General features: G+C 42.1%; 1 protein-coding gene and 1 long non-coding RNA gene across 2 annotated transcripts in view; one reads left to right on the forward strand and one right to left on the reverse strand.

Annotated features, from left to right (window-relative positions):
• Nucleotides 1-9,815, reverse strand: part of NR1I2 (nuclear receptor subfamily 1 group I member 2) — a 34,261-nt gene extending 24,446 nt beyond the window's left edge. The window contains exon 1 of the mRNA XM_086404360.1: nucleotides 9,598-9,815. The gene's annotated coding sequence lies outside the window, so the exon portion shown is untranslated. The remainder of the gene's footprint in view (nucleotides 1-9,597) is intronic.
• LOC147379927 (uncharacterized) overlaps nucleotides 4,464-20,286 on the forward strand; it is a 66,905-nt gene continuing 51,082 nt past the window's right edge. Inside the window, exon 1 of the long non-coding RNA XR_015164950.1 lies at nucleotides 4,464-4,601. This is a non-coding gene — a long non-coding RNA (uncharacterized LOC147379927). The remainder of the gene's footprint in view (nucleotides 4,602-20,286) is intronic.

The following is a 20,286-nucleotide window of genomic DNA, read 5'->3' on the forward strand; positions in this document are numbered from 1 at the left end:
CCACTTACACAAGGTACCTAGAATAGTCAAATTCATAGAATCAGAAAGGACATTGGTAGATGCCAGGGGCTGGGAGGCGGGGAGTGGGAATGCAGAGTTAATGTTTAATGAGGAGAGAGCTTCAGTTTAGGAAGGTGAAAAGTCAAGAGGTGGGTGACGGTGAGAGTGCACAAGAATGTCCTTAGTGACCCTGAGCTGCACAGTTAAATATGGTTCAAATAGTGTGTTTTATATTATGTGACTTCTACCACGAAAAAAAAACAACCCATTTTAAAAAAGCCTCCTTAACAGTGCTGACTAGTGTCTGTGGAGCGATCAGGAGCACTTCTGTGCCTATACACAGGGCCACCTCACCCGACCACCTGTAGGCGTATGGGATCAGAAACGGAGTCGTGTGTGCTGGAGGATTGTTTGCATGGAATGAGTGGACTACTTTATTATCTAAACATTTTACTTTTCAAGAAGTCATCTGGGTCGAAAATTGTGCAGAGTAAATGACATATTTTGACTGTGAAGTGCATGTCCACAGACATGTGAAAAGATGCTCATGTTGCTAATCACTAGGGAAATCAGAATCACAATGAGACCTCATCTTACATCCTATCTTACAGACAGGATGGCTGCAATCACAAAAACAGAATAACAAGTGATGGCAAGGATGTGGAGAAATTAGAACTCTTGTGTATTGCTAGTGGGAATACAAAATGGTGCAGGCACTATGGAAAACAGTATGGAGATTCCTCAGAAAATTACAAATAGGATTGCCAAAGATCGAGCAGTTCTACTTCTGGGTTGAAAGCAGGGTCTTAATCTCTTTAACAAGTGGTGCTGGGAAATCTGGTCAACCACTTGTAAAAGAATGAAACTAGAACACTTTCTAACACCATATACAAAAATAAACTCAAAATGGATTAAAGATCTCAATGTAAGACCAGAAACTATAAAACTCCTAGAGGAGAACATTGGCAAAACACTCTCTGACATACATCACAGCAGGATCCTCTATGACCCACCTCCCAGAATATTGGAAATAAAAGCAAAAATAAACAAATGGGACCTAATTAAACTTAAAAGCTTCTGCACATCAAAGGAAACTATTAGCAAGGTGAAAAGACAGCCTTCAGAATGGGAGAAAATAATAGCAAATGAAGCAACCGACAAACAACTAATCTCAAAAATATACAAGCAACTCCTACAGCTCAACTCTAGAAAAATAAATGACCCAATCAAAAAATGGGCCAAAGACCTAAATAGACATTTCTCCAAAGAAGACATACAGATGGCTAACAAACACATGAAAAGATGCTCAACATCACTCATTATCAGAGAAATGCAAATCAAAACCGCTATGAGATACCATTTCACACCAGTCAGAATGGCTGCGATCCAAAAGTCTACAAATAATAAATGCTGGAGAGGGTGTGGAGAAAAGGGAACCCTCTTACACTGTTGGTGGGAATGCAAACTAGTACAGCCACTATGGAGAACAGTGTGGAGATTCCTTAAAAAACTGGAAATAGAACTGCCTTATGATCCAGCAATCCCACTGCTGGGCATACACACTGAGGAAACCAGGAGGGAAAGAGACACGTGTACTCCAGTGTTCATCGCAGCACTGTTTATAATAGCCAGGACATGGAAACAACCTAGATGTCCATCAGCAGATGAATGGATAAGAAAGCTGTGGTACATATACACAATGGAGTATTACTCAGCCATTAAAAAGAATACATTTGAATCAGTTCTAATGAGGTGGATGAAACTGGAGCCTATTATACAGAGTGAAGTAAGCCAGAAGGACAAACACCAATACAGTATACTAACGCATATATATGGAATTTAGAAAGATGGTAACGATAACCCTGTATACGAGACAGCAAAAGAGACACTGATGTATAGAACAGGCTTATGGACTCTGTGGGAGAGGGTGGGAAGATTTGGGAGAATGGCATTGAAACATGTGAAATGTCATGTATGAAACGAGATGCCAGTCCAGGTTCAATGCACGATGCTGGATGCTTGGGGCTGGTGCACTGGGACGACCCAGAGGGATGGTATGGGGAGGGAGGAGGGGGGAGGGTTCAGGATGGGGAACACATGTATAATTTTTTTTTAATTAAAATTGAATAAAAAAAAAAAAAAGAAGTACATGTCAAAAAAAAAAAAAAGAAAGCAGGGTCTTGAGATATTTGCACACCCTTGTTCACAAGAGCATTATTCACAACAGTCAACAGGCAGAAGCAACCAAAATATCCATCAACAGATAAATGGATAAATAAAATATGATATATACATAATGAAATATTTTCAGTCTTGAAAAGGAAGGTAATTCTGACACATATTACAGCATGAATGAAACTTAAGAACATTATGCTAAGTGAAATAAGCCAGTCAAAAGGACAAATATTGTATGATTTGACTTATATGATGTACCTAGGGTAATCAAACTCATAGAAACAGGAGTGGAATGGTGGCAGCGTGCAGCATGGTGCCTGCAGTTAGTAATACTGTATTATTTGAAAGTGGCTGAGAGCATGTCTTAAGCATTCTTACCACACACACAGGAGTTAACTTTGTTCACTTTGTGAGGGGTCAGATGTGTTAATTATCTTGATCTTGATAATCACTCTACAGTGTAAATGTACATCAAATCGTCACGTTGTACACTTTAAACTCACACAATTATATTGCAATTATTTTTTCAATAAAGTTAAAGTAAGTAGGATGGTGGTTGCCAGGGGCTGTGGGAAGAAGGGAAAGGCAAGTTGTTGTTTAGTGAGTATAGAATTTCAGTTTTATAGGATGAAAACATTCTGGAGAATGATTGCATAATATAAATACACCTAACATCATGAGAAACGCTGGGCTGGAAGAAGCACAAGCTGGAATCAAGATTGCTGGGAGAAATATCAATAACCTCAGATATGCAGATAACACCACCGTTATGGCAGAAAGTGAAGAGGAACTAAAAAGCCTCTTGATGAAAGTGAGAGGAGAGTGAAAATGTTGGCTTAAAACTCAACACTCAGAAAACTAAGATCATGGCATCTGGTCCCATCACTTCATGGGAAATAGATGGGGAAACAGTGTCAGACTTTATTTTGGGGGGCTCCAGAATCACTGCAGATGGTGACTGCAGCCATGAAATTAAAAGAGGCTTACTCCTTGGAAGGAAAGTTTTGACCAACCTAGATAGCATATTCAAAAGCAGAGACATTACTTTGCCAACAAAGGTCCATCTAGTCAAGGCTATGGTTTTTCCTGTCGTCATGTATGGATGTGAGAGTTGGACTGTGAAGAAAGCTGAGCACCAAAGAATTGATGCTTTTGAACTGTGGTGTTGGAGAAGACTCTTGAGAGTCACTTGGACTGCAAAGAGATCCAGCCAGTCCATTCTGAAGGAGATCAGCCCTGGGTGTTCTTTGGAGGAAATGATGCTAAAGCTGAAACTCCAGTACTTTGGCCACCTCATGCGAAGAGTTGACTCATTGGAAAAGACCCTGATGCTGGGAGGGATTGGAGGCAGGAGGAGAAGGGGACGACAGAGGATGAGATGACTGGATGGCATCACTGACTCGATGCACATGAGTTTGGGTGAACTCTGGGAGTCGGTGATGGACAGGGAGGCCTGGCATGCTGCAATTCATGGGGTCGCAAAGAGTTGGACACTACTGACCAACTGAACTGAACTGAACTGAACATTACCAAACCACAGACTTGAATGTTAAGATGGTAGGTGAATACTAAGTATATTGTACACAGTTTTAAAAAATCACCTGTCACTAAACAGCTGTTGATCAAATATTTAGAGAATGTGAAAAGAGAAGCCAAGCATCTCCTCTGGTCAGTGGCTAAGACTTCACTCTCCCAATGCAGGGGCCCTGGTTTGATCCCTGGTCAGGGAACTAGATCCCATGTGCTGCAACTGAGAGTTTGCTTCCTGCAACTAAAGATCCCACAGGCTGCAAATAAGACCTGACACAGCCAAATAAATATATGTTTTTAAAAGTGATTATACTCTATTTCAAAGAAGAGAGAGAAAAGCCATGTTATTGGACCAGCACAGGTGCCCACAGATCTCAGGCACACAGAGAAGGTGGACAGCCAGGAAGGGCTGTGAGGAGGCCACAGCTATGAAGCAGAGAAGCAGCCAAAAGCAAAATACCAACCGTGGTTAAAAGCTTTACAGTGAGGGATAAAAAGGTACCCAGGTCAGTTAAGCTGCATTTGACCCTGGATGGCCTTAGTTTTTAAACCATGTTTTAGCCTCCGGGAGGCATTAAAGTTGTTGTGCCCCTTCTCTCCAGGGCTGCCTCAGAAGCCCCACTGCTTAAGCTAGCCCTGCACCTGCTTCTCATCTAGGATGCGGGTTCTCCAGCTTTCCAGGAATACAGATCACCTGAGGAGCTTGTTAAAATGCAAATTCCAATCCCCGGATCAGGGTGGGCCTGAGCCCGTCCTGCCTTTCTGACTGCTCTCTGGGGCTGCTGGTTTGCACCCACACTGAGCAGCAAAGACCTACGGAGTCAAGCAGCCAGACAGGAAATCAGCAGGACACAAAAAGGATGTGATGGAGAACATGATGGAGTAGTGGGCAGAGGGTAAGATAATGAAAACATCTTTGGCCTTCTGGGAAATAGAGGAGATGGGCAAATACATGCAAAATGACTGGCGTCATGAATTGTTTAAAGTCAATATACATTTTGGGGTAAGACAGACCCTTCCCAGGAAAAGGATGTGGGGAGGAGTTACATATACATTTAATCTTGAAATGAGTCGAACTGAAAAGCTTTGAAACCTGGTTACTGAGATTATGGGAAAGAAAGAGTGAGCATTTTGGAGTTGAAGCCGTAGTCTAAATGAAAGGGAAAATGGTAGAAAAATCATGTCCTTAGGTATATAAAGTCTCAGAAACAGCAGGATTATTTTTTGTGTATATACGTCTTATTTCTGTATATGTAACATGTATATTTTATAATATGTATATATCTGTATTTTGTGTATATATGTCTTATTTCTGTATATGTAACATGTATATTTTATAATATGTATATATCTGCGCGTGCACACACACACACACACGTGTGTGTGTGTGCGTGTGTGTGCCCAGAGGGTAAAGAGGGAGAAAAAGCAGGTTAAAGGAAATTACATAAGAATTGAATTTCTAAGAAGTCAACAGTGAAACTTAAAAAACCTTGATTTGTTCAATGAAGGGAAATGTTTGGTAAACTTACCAACTCACATTACACAGGTTTTTTTGTTTACCAAACGATTTCAAAATCATCTCACGTGGAGATGCTGAGGTGGGCAGAGCAGGGCTTATCCCCAGTTGAGCAGGGCAGGGCAGGTTGTATTATGTTTTTAACAAACGAGGAAATTGGGGCTTTGAAGGGTGTCCAAGGTCACAAAGGTAGTAAGCTATAGGCCTCTTCTTTCCTCTGTTTTCTGATTATTTCTATAGTGCAAATAGATACAATATGGAAAGTTAAATTTTTGTCACAAAACTCATGCGGATAAAATGAGATCATATATTTACAAATTTTTTTCAAATTAATCAAATACTCTGAACAAAAGTCTCCCCCTCCTTGGCCCTGGCAGGGGACAGACACCCAGAGGAAACAGAAAAAAATCACCTTGTATGAATTTAAGTACGAGAGGCTGGCTGCTATCTTTGGCCATAAATGAAATTTGGCCTTTGTGCTTCCTGGGACACAGTTATCAAAGAGGTCAGAAGGTTGATTCCTTGACTTGGATCAGCCCAAGTCAAAAGTACACCTCTACCCTCTTCCAATATTTAACAAGGTACACTGACCTCTGATTTAACTGCCTGTCTCTTAAACATGCATGTGAAGTGCTCTTATTGCCTGTAGTTTTATAGTTTGGCTCTTTGTTTGGAATGCATAGAGACCTGGGAGAATTGTTTCATATATTACATGAAAGGTTTAGCTGTGTCTCCTCATCTTAACTATCAGTTGGGTATTCAGTTTGTTATTTTGATGTTTCACAGACGCTCAGGAGGTATGGCAGGTACATGAGCGGGTATCAGGTGGCAGACAATTCTTCCCAACCCTCTTCAGATCAAAAGGCCCCAGTGTGCAAGAAAGAGTCCCACACACACTCCTGTGTTATTCCCAGGTTGTGACCAGGGCACAACCCCAGCCCCAAAGAATCCTTCAGAGACGTCTCCAAGACATATGAGTTCACAGTATGAAATAAGAATGAATTAAAATCAGGAACATGACAAAAATAATTAAGACACCTAAGTGTGAATGGTATTCCTAGAATTGTGCAGTGTACAACATATACAACTGTACACATCAGTCCTGTGACTGTCCTCTGTCGTGGCTCTAATTTAGCACTGTGCCAGAAGGCCATGAAGGCAAGACCAGGAAAAAAAAAAAAACACTGTGTAAAAATTAGAAAGAACAAAACTCTTGTTACATATGTTTAATAAGTCTACCAAGAAATTCCAAAGGAATCAGCAGATCAACTTTTACAACAATTAAGAGAATTCAGTGAGGTGACAAGATGAAATATCACGAAATAGCTAAACAAAACAGATTTTAGTGGGAAAAAATCAATTAGAAACAATTGGCTCAAGAATGGGAAATAAATACAAAATAATATAGAATCCAAGGATAGACATGTAAAATAAAGAACTTAGTATGTGACAGAGGTTTACATTTCAAATGAATAAAGACAGACTTTTCAATAAATGCAATTGAAATAATTAATAGAAATAAGTTCCAGGTAGACTGAAAACCTACTTTTTAAATGATAAAAATGTGGCCAAATATTGATATAATCTTGGCTGTTGAAAAGGCTTTCTTATATAAGAAGTAAAGAGCATAGTCCATAAAGGAGAAAATCAATAAAAAGACCTACATCAAAATAATAATAGCAAAAACTATATTAGTAAATACTTCTGTTGACTAAAAACCTGATGCAAAGTTAAAAACACAAGTGACAGTTTTAGAGTACTGTGTATATATCAAAGGGTTGTCATCAAGAATAAATATTAGACTCCTACAAATGAGTGGGAAAAGATAGACCAGTATAAAATGAGCTAAAGAACAGACAATTAAGAGGGAAATAGAATGGTGAAGAATTATTTTTTTAGAAAATGCCCAGCCTCGCTGGTTGTTATAGGTTGTGTCTCTGAGGACCTCAGACTGTATTTGGAGACAGAATCTTTCCGTTCAGTTCAGTTCAGTCGCTCAGTCGTGTCCAACTCTTTGCGACCCCATGAATCACAGAATCTTTAGACAGTGGATTAAGCTCAAGTCTGGTTGTTAGGGTGAGCCCTAACACAATATGATGAGTCTCCTTGTAAGAAGAGGAACGTGGACACAGAGAGACACCGGGGATGGACTCACAGAGGAAGGCGCCATCAGTGAGCCAAGGAAAGAAGGTTCAGGAGAAACCAAACCTGCTGACACCTTAATCTTGCACTTTCTGCCCTTTATGTGAGAAAATAAATTTCTTTAGTGTAAGCCATCTAGTCTGTGGTACTTGCCAGTCTGGCAAACTAATATATTAGTAATCAGGGAAATTTAAATATTTTTTAAATGGGCTACTGTTCTCATACATCCAATTGGAAAAGTAATCAAATGCTTAATAAGTAGCAAGCATCAGGGTGTGGAGGAGTAGTAGCTGTTGTTCTCAGCTGGAGGGAATATAAAATGGTACAGGCACTGTGTCAGGCCATCTGACAGTCGTAAAAATTTAAGTGCATGTATTCTATGATGGAGGAATTCAGCTTCTCAGTAGCTCCTCTAGGGAAACACCTGAAGGTGGGCATGAGAAGATGGAAACAGGAAAAGTCACTGTAGTGTTGTTGGTAAGAGTGAAAACTTGGAAAGAGCTAAGCTACAATATTTATCAAAAAGGAAATGGCTGAATGAAAGAATTGTATTCTGCAATAGTGTGTAGCAGTTAAAATTTCCGTAGATGCAGAAAGTCTCCACATGGAATATGGGAAGGGAAAATTTGCGTGGAATATCAAGGCGAATAGTAAGACAATGCATATAGCATGTTAGGACATATATGTATGTGTGAATGCAAAGGAGACCATCCAGCAGTAAGCACACGAAACTGATCAGTTACTTTTGGAGGAACAGGGGATCTGCACCAGCAGGATGGCTAACAGAGAATTTAGCTATAAAAAGTCATCTATAAGACTTTTTCATTTCACAAGAAGTGTGTATCACTTATTGCATTTGTAATTTTTACAAGCTATTACTAACCATAGCTTAGGCAGTTTTGTGGTTGTCTATTAGGTTTATTCCATAATAATTGAGAGACAAGTTAATACTTTGAGACTAGGAATTGGCAAACTTTTTCTGTAAAAGGCCAGGCAGTTAATATTCCAGGCTTTGGTGGCTACATCAGCTGTTTTGTAACTACTCAGTTCCGCTGTTATAGGGCAAAATCAGCTATAGCTAATGCCACATAATGAATGAGCACGGCTGTGTTCTCATTAAACTTTATTTATGAAAACCTGGCTCACATTTCACCTGTGAGCCACAGTCTGCCAATTCTTTGTTTGGACTAAGTTTATTATGTAACTAAAATGTATTTTAAATATTTAAATTCATTTAAATATTTTAAAATGCATTTGAATATTTTTATAAAAATAATCTTTCTTATTAACCAACTAATTAAATAAGCAGTAGCCTCTGGGGCCTTGCTTTGAATATTTTAGGCTTTGGCCATATCATTAGAGACCAAACACCCATCCCAGTGGAGATAATCCATTGACCATGACCATCTTGGTGGTGACCGTCACCCTTCCCAGCATCAGAGTTGCACAACTATCCATGGGATGGCAATGCGGAGGATAGTGCTTGCCAACAGAGTCAAGATTTGGTGGCCTCAGAGGTGACTCCTGAACCTCCCCAGATGTGGAGTTGCCTTAAAGCAGAGTCTCTGGCCATAGGCTCAGCCAGGCTGGACTGTGAGGTGGGGTTAAGAGGGCTTGATGGCATTGAGCACATAGAGGAGAGGCTCCGTTCTGTGGGGCAAGGTGCCTTTCCTGGCACGAGAGACAGCAAACTCACTGGTCCAAAGCCAGCTTTGCCCCAGGGCTACTCAGGGTGGGGCTGGCCTTCGAGGGACCCTCTCTGAGGGTGTGAGGCCCTGTGACGGTCATGCTGCTTTGTCTCAGCCTTGGTTCCAAGGTCTGCCAGCGCTAACTCAGCAGGCTGCGAGGAACCAGGGCTGGGGCTCTCCCGGCTCCTGTAGCTCCAGCGCTCACAGTCCCCAACATTCGTATTTTCTGGGTCAGGAGACTCCAACTGTATAACAGAGAAGGGGCTGATTGTATGTATGACTCATGGTGGTGCATGAGAGGCTTCCACTGTGATTATTTCTCTAGGCGGCAAGTGAGGGATAAGGAAGCATCATTAATGAGACAATATTAAGTGATTGCCTTCATGGCTTTTTTTCATTCTGGAAATGTGGAGAACAGCAAGGCCAATACATACACACCCCGTTGTGACTGCTGACCTCAAACGAGATACATTTGTGTTCCCACGCATCTTTCACATGGAACTGGGGGTGATTCGCCACCAGCAAAAGAGAGAGGAAAAACCATACCTGTTAGGTAGTGACTTCTCTGCTCCAACTTCTCCTTTGAGGTCTACTTTCTTCCCCTTTGAGGTCCACTTTGAACAATCAGGAATAAAGGATCAATCAGAACATCAATATCCTGAAGTGGTTGCCTTGTTAAAGACTGGAGCATTAGCTTGATCTTTTGCTTTCCTCAGGAGTGAACACTCGGGTAAGAGGCTACGGCTACAGCTCCTGCTGCAGTCAGGACAGCGCTTCCTCTTCCCTGTACTATAGTCACAGGTTATTATTTCCCAGGATCTGAGCCAATCTTGTCTCTCAACCACATTTCAGTCCAGGCCAGAGGTAGGCTGTAATGGCCTCCATCTGGCACTCCTAAGTCCCAAGTCCAGAGCTTGAACTTGCAAATGACCAGATTACCGTATTTACTCTCCATTATGTGCCCCCCGCTTTTCCTCAGATGTCTTCACTGTAAAACAGGAGAAGGGGAGGAATGTTGCTAGCTTCTGCTTTGTCTAATCAGTTCTGAGCAAATTTCGTGTATCTGAAGGGCTCTGCATTTTAGACCCTGAGGTAAAGCTAATTTGAACTTAGGTCTCAAACACTTCTTCCTTTGTCTGAAGCTACTTTGCCTGACAGTGTTACTTGACTTGATACTTCATGTTTGTGTAAGAGAGAGGCAAGCATAAGGGAGAGGGAAAGATGGTGAAATGAGGGGTCTGAGCACAGCTCACAGGAGTGTAACCTGTGGCTCTGGCCTAAGGACAGCCAGCTGACCAGGAGCAGGCAGCATGGACCATTGGGAGAGGTTCTCAGGGTTCTTCCTTCCACCAGGCCTTCCCAGCAGCCCCTTACTCCTCAGCCTGAGCCTCAGGTTCCCAGCACCAGCTGCTGATGGCTGTTCTAGCTCTCAAGGGAAAAGAGGAGATGAGAGCCCAAAGTGCTGAGTGTCACAGGATATGTTTCTTTCACTTGCTTTGTTTTTAAGGATGCTTTATGGAGATGTGGGGAGTGAGCTAGATACATGCTTCAGACAACAGTAAGCAGGGTGCTGGCCACGAAGAGAAAGGAACGGGGGAAGCGGAGAGAAAGGGGAGCAGAACTGCTGGTTAGACAGGTGGGGGAGAGAACTGTGTGAAGATTGGGGCTTCCTTACACTATTTCCTGATTTAAATTGTTTTTATTTTGAACTCATGTCTTAATCCAGCCCTCCTGATGAGAAAAGCAAGAATATCTAAGTACAGTTTTTGTTTGGTCTTTAGTTAAGTTGGTTTCTTCTCTTCCACTCATTTTGCCCCTCCCAAGGGATAAGGAGGATTTGAGTCCAGGGTTTCCTAGGGGTCAGCATTTCTCAAGTGCTTGCTTGCTTTGCTCTTCCCAGCCAAGTGCAGAAAATAGAGCAGCTCGCACAGCCCACTGTGAAAGGTCTGCAGCAGGGGTGGTGACCAGTACCCCCGAGCAGGGGGCTCTTTTCTTTCTGTCAAGTCCTGATTGTCCATAGGGGATTCTGTTAAGACTGGGAAATGTGGAATTACATGGTTGGGAGGTGGACTTGGGTAGGAAGGACCTAGTGAAATACTGGATTTGGGTCCCAGGGGATGCAGCCTCTCTGGTGTGCCCTGGGGAGTACGGGCTGGCCTGGTGGTGCCTCCAGTGCCCTGAGAAGCTATAACCTAAAGATCCTGAACACAGCTATAGGGGTTGGAAAGCTGAAGATGGTTAAGAACTCATCCCAGGAAACTTAATTTGTGAGATTCTAAGTAGGTCTTTCTGGGAGCACAGAAGATCTTTAAGGGTAGGGAAAATATTCTTATAAGATACTGTAATGTTAGATACATGTCATTATACATTTGTCCAAACCCAAAGAATGTACAACACCAAGAGTGAGCTCTATAGTAAACTCTGGATTTCGGATAATTATGATATGTCAATGTAAGTTCATTGATTGTAACAAATGTCCCATTTTGGTGAGGGTTATTGATAATGGGGGGTGGGGGCTGTGAATGTTGAGAACAGAGAGTATATGGGAAATCTCTGTACCTTCCTCTGAATTTTGCTGTGAAACTAAAGATTCTCTAAAAATACCCAAGTCTTAGAAGAAAAAAAACTAGGCCTTTTTGTAAAGACAGGCATTTCCAGGGTCAGGAAAAAAAATCTCAGCTTAGGTAGAGGCTTCCTGGTGGCTCAGCAGTAAAGAATCTGCCTGCAACGCAGGAAGATGGGAGAAATGGGTTCAATCCCTGGGTCGGGAAGATCCCTGGAGGAAGGCATGGCAACCCACTCCAGGATTCATGCCTGGAAAATCCCATGGACAGAGGAGCCTGGTGGGCGACAATCCATAGTCACAGAGTCGGACACGACTGAAGCGACTTGGCATGCACACAGCTTAGGTAAGGCAGCTTGCCAGAAGCTTGAGTCACGGGTAAAAAACATGGCTTTCCTCTCTCAATCCTTCCTGGCTCACACGGTCCTGGCCTTATCTCTCTCATAAAAATAGCAGATTATTTACAGGAGGAGCAGAAACTGAGAGCCACTCAGTGGTCATAAAAGTAGAGAAACTGCTCTCAGGTTTCCGCAGGGATCTTCTGGATTCCTTCTCCTCTGGATCTCTTGTGTGATCAAAAGACGGAAGAAAGGTGGCAGGACCGCCTGGCTTCTGGAGTCTGTAAGGGCAATTTTAACTTTAGGCACAGCTCTAAACTAAGAAACACCCAGAGAGTACACTCTAGTTATTAAGAAGAGCACACTGATGCTCCCAGATAGTCAGCCTCAAAAACAGCTGAGAAGTAGGAGAAATGCGAGTCCTCGGCCTCCGTTCTACTCTTTTGCAGCAGCCAGAACACCGACTCAATGGACATGGGTTTGGGTGAACTCCAGGAGTTGGTGATTGACAGGGAGGCCTGGCGGTTCAAGGGGTCACAAAGAGTCGGACACGACTGAGCAACTGAACTAAACTGAGCTAATCTGAAGAAGAGTGAAACCCTTAAGCCACTGGCAAGAGAAAAGTAGAGCTGATAAGCATAGGGAGTTCCCTTAGTGTGAATCCACTTCATGTTTTACCTCCCTCTGAGGAATTGTGCTTATGCTCCATCGGTTGTGCCTGACTCTTTGTGACCCCATGGACATATGATCCCCTGTCCGTGGGATTCTCCAGGCAAGAATATTGGAGGGGGTTGCCGTTTCCTTCTCCAGGGGATCTTCCCAACCCTGGATTAAACCTGTGTCTCTTGAGTCCATGCACTGGCGGGCAGATTCTTTACCACTGCACCACCTCAGTAATCTTCTTGGCCTCTTTGTAGTTTCCTGTTTGTAGGAAAGCAAAGAAGAGATCATAAAGCATAGTCATTTCACCTTATTTGTGGCTCACAAAGTACATTTCTTTCTGAATTAGATCAGTCTCACCTTTTCTCTCCCTGTTTACAATGTCTTACATTGTGAATCCTTGGCAGTATTTTACACTTTTCATAGCGATCAATGCTTTCAAGAGCAGCAGGTAAGTCATCCTCTTCCAGATATAGGGTGACCAATTTAAGGTGGAGTATTTGTATTTAAAAAAAGAACAGAGAGAGTCAACTAAAGGAGTCATGTGTGGACAGGGAATGTTGGCCGCCCTCCCAGGTCTACAAGGATCAAGCCATTAGCCACTGCAACAGTGCTCCTGAGGGGAGTTCAGGGAGGAGAAAATAGGGAGCATCCTGTGCTTCGGACACTGGCCCTCGATACTTACGATGCGTATCTAAGGAATAATTTCAGTAAGTCCAGACTCTTGCATCTTCCTGTACACAGAAAAGCACTAACATCATTAACATAAGATGTCTGTACTTTGTGATTCACAGTAATCTTTTGATGTTTGACCATGTGTTTGTTTTCCAACCTCGAACTCCATTATATCCCGGCTCATCCTTTACCTCATCAGAGTAGCTTCCCAGTGCTATTTGAGAAGATGTCTTTCAGGAGGCTATAATCCTCAGTAAAATCCCCCAAGTAAAAACTTTCATTAATGGTATAAATTCAGGTTGAGCCTGAGGGAAATAGATGTTTATCAACCAGACAGGTATCCTTCTCAAAATCTCTTAGGATTCCCCTCGGGTGTGCTCAAGGAGGCCCCTGGAAAAGGGGGCAGCCAGGGCAGGGAATATGGAGGTGCAGCTCTTGTCCTCATGGGGCAGTCCTGGGGGGACCCTCTCCCTTTTTGTCCTTGGGTGGAGATAGTAGAGAAGGACCCAGGAAGACTAAGAATAGGAACCTTCTCTTTTAACGTGGTTCCATTTTTCATAAGTGGAAGCAGTGCCAAGAATATTCCCTTCCTAGAAATGACTTAGGGGAGTCACTAAACTTGAGCTTCAGCTGTTTCAGACCCTATAATTGCTCCAAGGCACCATCATCAATCATACTTGTGAAGCTGAATCTGGCTTCTGTACCCCAACACCAATTTAAATCTTGCAGACAGAGTTTGGGGTGAAGTAGAAAAGAATAGCTTTATTACTCTGCCAGGCAAAGGGGGCCACAGTGGGCCCCTCAAATGCCATGTGTCTCTATATGGAGGGGGTAGTGAAGAGTTTTATTACAATGGTTCAAAGAGGATGTGATCAGCTTGCAGCTATTCTTCTGATTGGTTGGTGGGAGGTAATGAGAGTCAGCACCAATCAGGCTTCTGTGTCTTCTGGGGTCTATGTATTTGTGGGCAGCATGCCATTAGCTTCTCCCACCTGGTGAAGTTTCTGTATCCGCAAAACAGCTGATAGATATTGTTATGTATATCTCTTGAGGGGGAACCAGAATCTTGTCCTGAGATTGCACTACTATTTCTTGACTGTTCCTCCTCTGTCTCTGTATTCCCTCCCTTCCCTACCTAGCATGTTTGAACTTGCCCTTGGAACTCAGGGAAGGTCATGGAGGCTGCTGCTGCTGCTAAGTCGCTTCAGTCATGTCCGACTCTGTGCGACCCCATAGACAGCAGCCAACAAGGCTCCTCTGTCCCTGGGATTCTCCAGGCAAGAACACTGGAGTGGGTTGCCAGTTCCTTCTCCAATGCACGAATGTGAAAGAATGAAGCCTATTTCCTGTAATCAGTAAGTGGAGGACACAGAAAGGCTTTTGTGCCCGTGAGCCCCACAGGTCCTGCTCACAGTATCAGTTGGAGCCCCAGTATCTATCTTCTCAGAGTCTTGGAACTCATTTATGAATTATACTGCAGAATATGATACCTGTGCCTGATCCCCCTGAGGGCAGAACCCCTGACCTGTACCACATTCATTTGGTGGGTGCTCTGTTTGGTTCAGTAATTCTTTTAAAGATAGTCTTTCCTGACACTGAGCTCTGTTTTGAATGAAAAGGAGAAAAAAAAAATCAGCTCATAACCATCTTGAAAGACTCTTCTTTGCAGCTCATGATTAAATCATTATTAATGAAATAATAATGATATTAATAATAATATTCATCATTAAATGAAACTCATGCTTCTTATTTATTATTAAATGAATTAATGCTCAAATGAGTTGTTCAGTTGCCCAGTCATGTCCGACTCTTGCAACCCCATGGAATGCAGTGCATCAGGCCTCCCTGTCCTTCACCATCTCCCAGAGTTTGCCCAAGTTCATGTTCATTGTATCTGTGATGCCATTCAGCCATCTCATCCTCTGACTTCCTCTTCTCCTTCTGCCCTCAATTTTCCCCAGCATCAGGGACTTTTCCAGTGCGTCATCTTTTTGCATCAGATAACCAAAACACTGAAGTTTCAGCTTCAGCATAAGTCCTTTCACTGAATAGTCAGGGTTGATCTTCCTCAAGATTGACTGGTTTGATCTTCCTGTCCAAGGGACTTTCAGGAGTCTTCTCCAACGCCACAGTTTGAAGGCATCAGTGCTTTGGTGTTCTGCCTTCTTTATGCTCCAGCTCTCACTACCATGTATGATCACTGGGAAAACTATTGCCTTGACTATATGGATCTTTGTTGGCAGAGTAATGTCTCTGCTTTTCAACACATTGTCTAGGTTCGTCATCGCCTTCCTGCCAAGAAGAAATCGTCTTCTGATTTCATGGCTGAAGTCACCATCCGCAGTGATTTTGGAGCCCAAGAAGAGGAAATCTGTCACTACTTCCACCTTTTCCCCTCCTATTTGCTGTGCAGTAATGGGACCAGATGCCATGATCTTAGTTTTTTTTAAATAATTATTCTTAAGCCATCTCTTTCACTCTTTTCCTTCACCCTCATCAAGAGGCTCTTTAGTTCCTCTTCTGCCATTAGAGTGGTATCATCCACATATCTGAGGCTGTTGATGTTTCTCCTGCCTCTTGATTCCAGCTTGTAACTCATCCAACCTGGCATTTCTCATGATGTGCTCAGTGTATAGATTAAACAAACAGGTGACAGCCAACAGCCCTGTAGTACTCCTTTCTCTATCTTGAACCAATCAGTTGTTCCATACAGGGTTCTAACTGTTGCTTCTTGACCTGCATACAGGTTTCTCAGGAGACAGGTCAGATGGTCTGATATTCCCATCTCTCTAAGAGCTTTCCACAGTTTATCATGATCCACACAATCAGAAGCTTTTTGTAGTCAATGAAGCAGAGGTAGATGTTTTTCTGAAATTCCCTTGCTTTCCTCTATAACCCAGCAAATGTTGGCAGTTTAATCTCTAGTTCCTCTTCCATTTCTAAACCCAGCTTGGACATCTGGTCTTGGTTCACATAATGCTGAAGCCTAGTATGCAAGATTTTAAGCATGACCTTACTAGCATGGAAGATGAGTGCAGTTGTTGGATGGCTAGCACATTATTTGGGGATTGGGATGAAAATTGACCTTTTCCAGTCCTGTGGCCACTGCTGTGTCTTCCAGATTTGCTGACAATGAATGCAAAACCTTTTATGGTGATGAAAGTAAAATCTGATGCTGCAAAGAACAGTACTGCATAGGAACCTGGAATATCAGATCCATGAATCAAGGAAAATTATACATGGTCAAGCAGGAGATGGTAAGAATAAATATCTACATCTTAGGAATCAGTGAAATAAAATGGACGGGAATGGGTTTAATTCAGATAACCATTGCATCTACTACTGTGGGCAAGAATCCCATAGAAGAAATGGAGTAGTCCTCATAATCAACATCATTAAAACCTACTTTTAATTTATTACTAAATTAATTAATACTCAAATGAGTAGAACCTCTTAAATTTCAATTTTTAAAACTTACACAGTGGTAGTAGATGTCATAATAGAGATAAATTATATTTTGACAATAATGAAATAATAGAATATTAAATATATATGGAATTGTTGCAGGAAGGGGGACCCGTTCCAGGGCCCAAAAGAGGGCTCTTGTCTAACACTCAGAAATGAATTGTTGGAGGAGACACAGTACTGACAAAGCAAGAGATTATTGCGAAGGGGCACCTGGGTGGAGAGCAGCAGGGTAAGGGAATCCAGGAGAACTGCTCTGCCATGTGGCTCAGAGCCTCAGGTTTTATGGTGATAGGATTAATTTCCAGATTGTCTTCAGTCAATCATTCTGACTCAGAGTCCTTCCTGGTGGTGAGCGTATTGCTCAGCCAAGACGGATTCCAGTGAGAAGGATTCTGGGAGGTTGGTAGGACATATGTACCTTTCCTGAATTCTTCCAGTTGGTGGTAGCTTGTTAGTTCCGTGTTCCTTACCAGGATCTCCTGGTAATTCGTGCAAGTGGCTACTGTCTTGCCTGTCCAGTGTGGGCGGTTTCAGTTAGTGTTTCCTCTAACAGAATTATCTAAAAACTAAAATAAACCACTATAATGTTTAAGAGGAATAAAGGAATTGAGGGGAAAAGGTGAAAATCTGGAATCTGATAACACAACGGTGCCTCTTTCTGGCAATATTAATGACAGTGACCTTCTCTCAACAGCTGTAGCTTGTTTCCTTAGTTTTCTTTTATTTTTTGCGTGTGTGCTAAGTCACTTCAGTCATGACCAACTCTTTGTGACCCTATGGACCATAGCTCACCAGGCTCTCTGTCCATGGGATTCTCAGGCAAGAATACTGGAGTGGGTTGTCATGCTCTCCACCAGGAGATCTTCCCAGCCCAGGGATCAAACCTGTGTCTTTTATGTCTTCTACATTAGCAAATGGGTTCTTTACCTCTAGTGCCACCTGGGAAGTCCTTTATACTTTGTGTATATTTAAAATAACCTTAAAAGCTTCTTTTAAGTTAATTTATTTTTTATTGAAGGATAATTGCTTTATAGAATTTTGCTGTTTTCTGTCTAATCTCAACATGAATCAGCCATAGGTATACATATATCCCCTCCCTTTTGAAACTCCCTCCCATCTCCCTCCCCATCCCACCCCTCTAGGTTGGTACAGAGCCCTATTTGAGTTTCCTGAGCCATACAGCAAATTCCCATTGCCTATCTATTTTACATATGGTAATGTAAGTTTCCATGTTACTCTTTCCATACATCTCACCCTCTCCCCATGTTGTAAGTCTATTCTCTATGTCTGTTTCTCCATTTTTGCCCTTCAGTACCATTTTCTAGATTCCGTGTATATGTGTGAGAATATGGTATTTATCTTTCTCTTTCTGACTCACTTCACTCTGTATAATAGTTTCTAGGTTCATCCACCCCATTAGAACAGACTCAAATGCGTTCCTTTTTATGGCTGAGTAATATTCTACTGTGTATATATACCACAACTTCTTTATCCATTCATCTGTCGGTGGACATCTAGGTTGCTTCCATGTTCTAGCTATTGTAAATAGTGCTACAATGAACCATGGGATACATGTGTCTCTTTCAATTTTGGTTTCCTCAGGGTATATGCTCAAGGGTGGTATTTGCTGGGTCATATGGTCAACAAGAGTCCAAAATGCAGTACTTGGATGCAATCTCAAAATGACAGAATGATCTCTGTTCGTTTCCAAGGCAAACCATTCAATATCACAGTAATCCAAGTCTATGCCCTAACCAGTAACGCTGAAGAAGCTGAAGTTGAACAGTTCTATGAAGACCTACAAGACCTTCTAGAACTAACACCCAAAAAAGATGTCCTTTTCATTATAGGGGACTGGAATGCAAAAGTAGGAAGTTAAGAAACACTTGGAGTCACAGGCAAATTTGGCCTTGGAATACAGAATGAAGCAGGGCAAAGACTAATAGAGTTTTGCCAAGAAAATGCACTGGTCATAAAAAACACCCTTTTCCAACAACACAAGAGAAGACTCTGTACATGGACATCACGAGATGGTCAACACCGAAATCAGATTGATTATATTCTTTGCAGCCAAAGATGGAGAAGCTCTATACAGTCAGCAAAAACAAGACCAGGAGCTGACTGTGGCTCAGATCATGAACTCCTTATTGCCAAATTCAGACTTAAATTGAAGAAAGTAGGGAAAACCACTAGATTATTCAGGTATGACCTAAATCAAATCCCTTATGATCATACAGTGAAAGTGAGAAATAGATTTAAGGGACTAGATCTGATAGATAGAGTGCCTGATGTACTATGGAATGAGGTTCATGACATTGTACAGGAGACAGGGATCAAGACCATCCCCATGGAAAAGAAATGCAAAAAAGCAAAATGGCTGTCTGGGGAGGCCTTACAAATAGCTGTGAAAAGAAGAGAAGCGAAAAGCAAAGGAGAAAAGGAAAGATATAAGCATCTGAATGCAGAGTTCCAAAGAATAGCAAGAAGAGATAAGAAAGCCTTCTTCAGCGATCAATGCAAAGAAATAGAGGAAAACAATAGAATGGGAAAGAGTAGAGATCTCTTCAAGAAAATTAGAGATACCAAGGGAATATTTCATGCAAAGATGGGCTCGATAAAGGACAGAAATGGTATGGACCTAACAGAAGCAGAAGATATTAAGAAGAGATGGCAAGAATACACAGAAGAACTGTACAAAAAAGATCTTCACGACCCAGATAATCACGATGGTGTGATCACTGACCTAGAGCCAGACATCCTGGAACGTGAAGTCAAGTGGGCCTTAGAAAGCATCACTACAAACAAAGCTAGTGGAGGTGATGGAATACCAGTTAAGCTCTTTCAAATCCTGAAAGATAATGCTGTGAAAGTACAGCACTCAATATGCCAGCAAATTTGGAAAACTCAGCAGTGGCCACAGGACTGGAAAAGGTCAGTTTTCATTCCAATCCCAAAGAAAGGCAATGCCAAAAAATGCTTAAACTACCGCACAATTGTACTCATCTCACAGGCTGGTGAAGTAATGCTCAAAATTCTCCAAGCCAGGCTTCAGCAAAATTGAACCATGAACTTCCAGATGTTTAAGCTGGTTTTAGAAAAGGCAGAGGGAGAAGAGATCAAATTACAAACATCTGCTGGATCATCAAAAAAGCAAGAGAGTTCCAGAAAAGCATCTATTTCTGCTTTATTGACTATGCCAAAGCCTTTGACTGTGTGGATCACAATAAACTGTGGAAAATTCTGAAAGAGATGGGAATACCAGACCACCTGAACTGCCTCCTGAGAAATTTGTATGCAGGTCAGGAAGCAACAGTTAGAATTGGACATGGAACAATGGACTGGTTCCAAATAGGAAAAGGAGTACATCAAGGCTGTATATTGTCACCCTGCTTGTTTAATTTATATGCAGAGTACATCATGAGAAATGCTGGGCTGGAAGAAGCACAAGCTGGAATCAAGATTGCTGGGAGAAATATCAATAACCTCAGATATGCAGATGACACTACCCTTATGGAAGAAAGTGAAGAAGAA

Source organism: Bos grunniens, chromosome 1 (genome assembly GCF_055505025.1).
Source record: "Bos grunniens cultivar Pamir isolate PY7600 chromosome 1, Bosgru_T2T1.0, whole genome shotgun sequence".
In the NCBI taxonomy this organism is placed as follows: domain Eukaryota; kingdom Metazoa; phylum Chordata; class Mammalia; order Artiodactyla; family Bovidae; genus Bos; species Bos grunniens.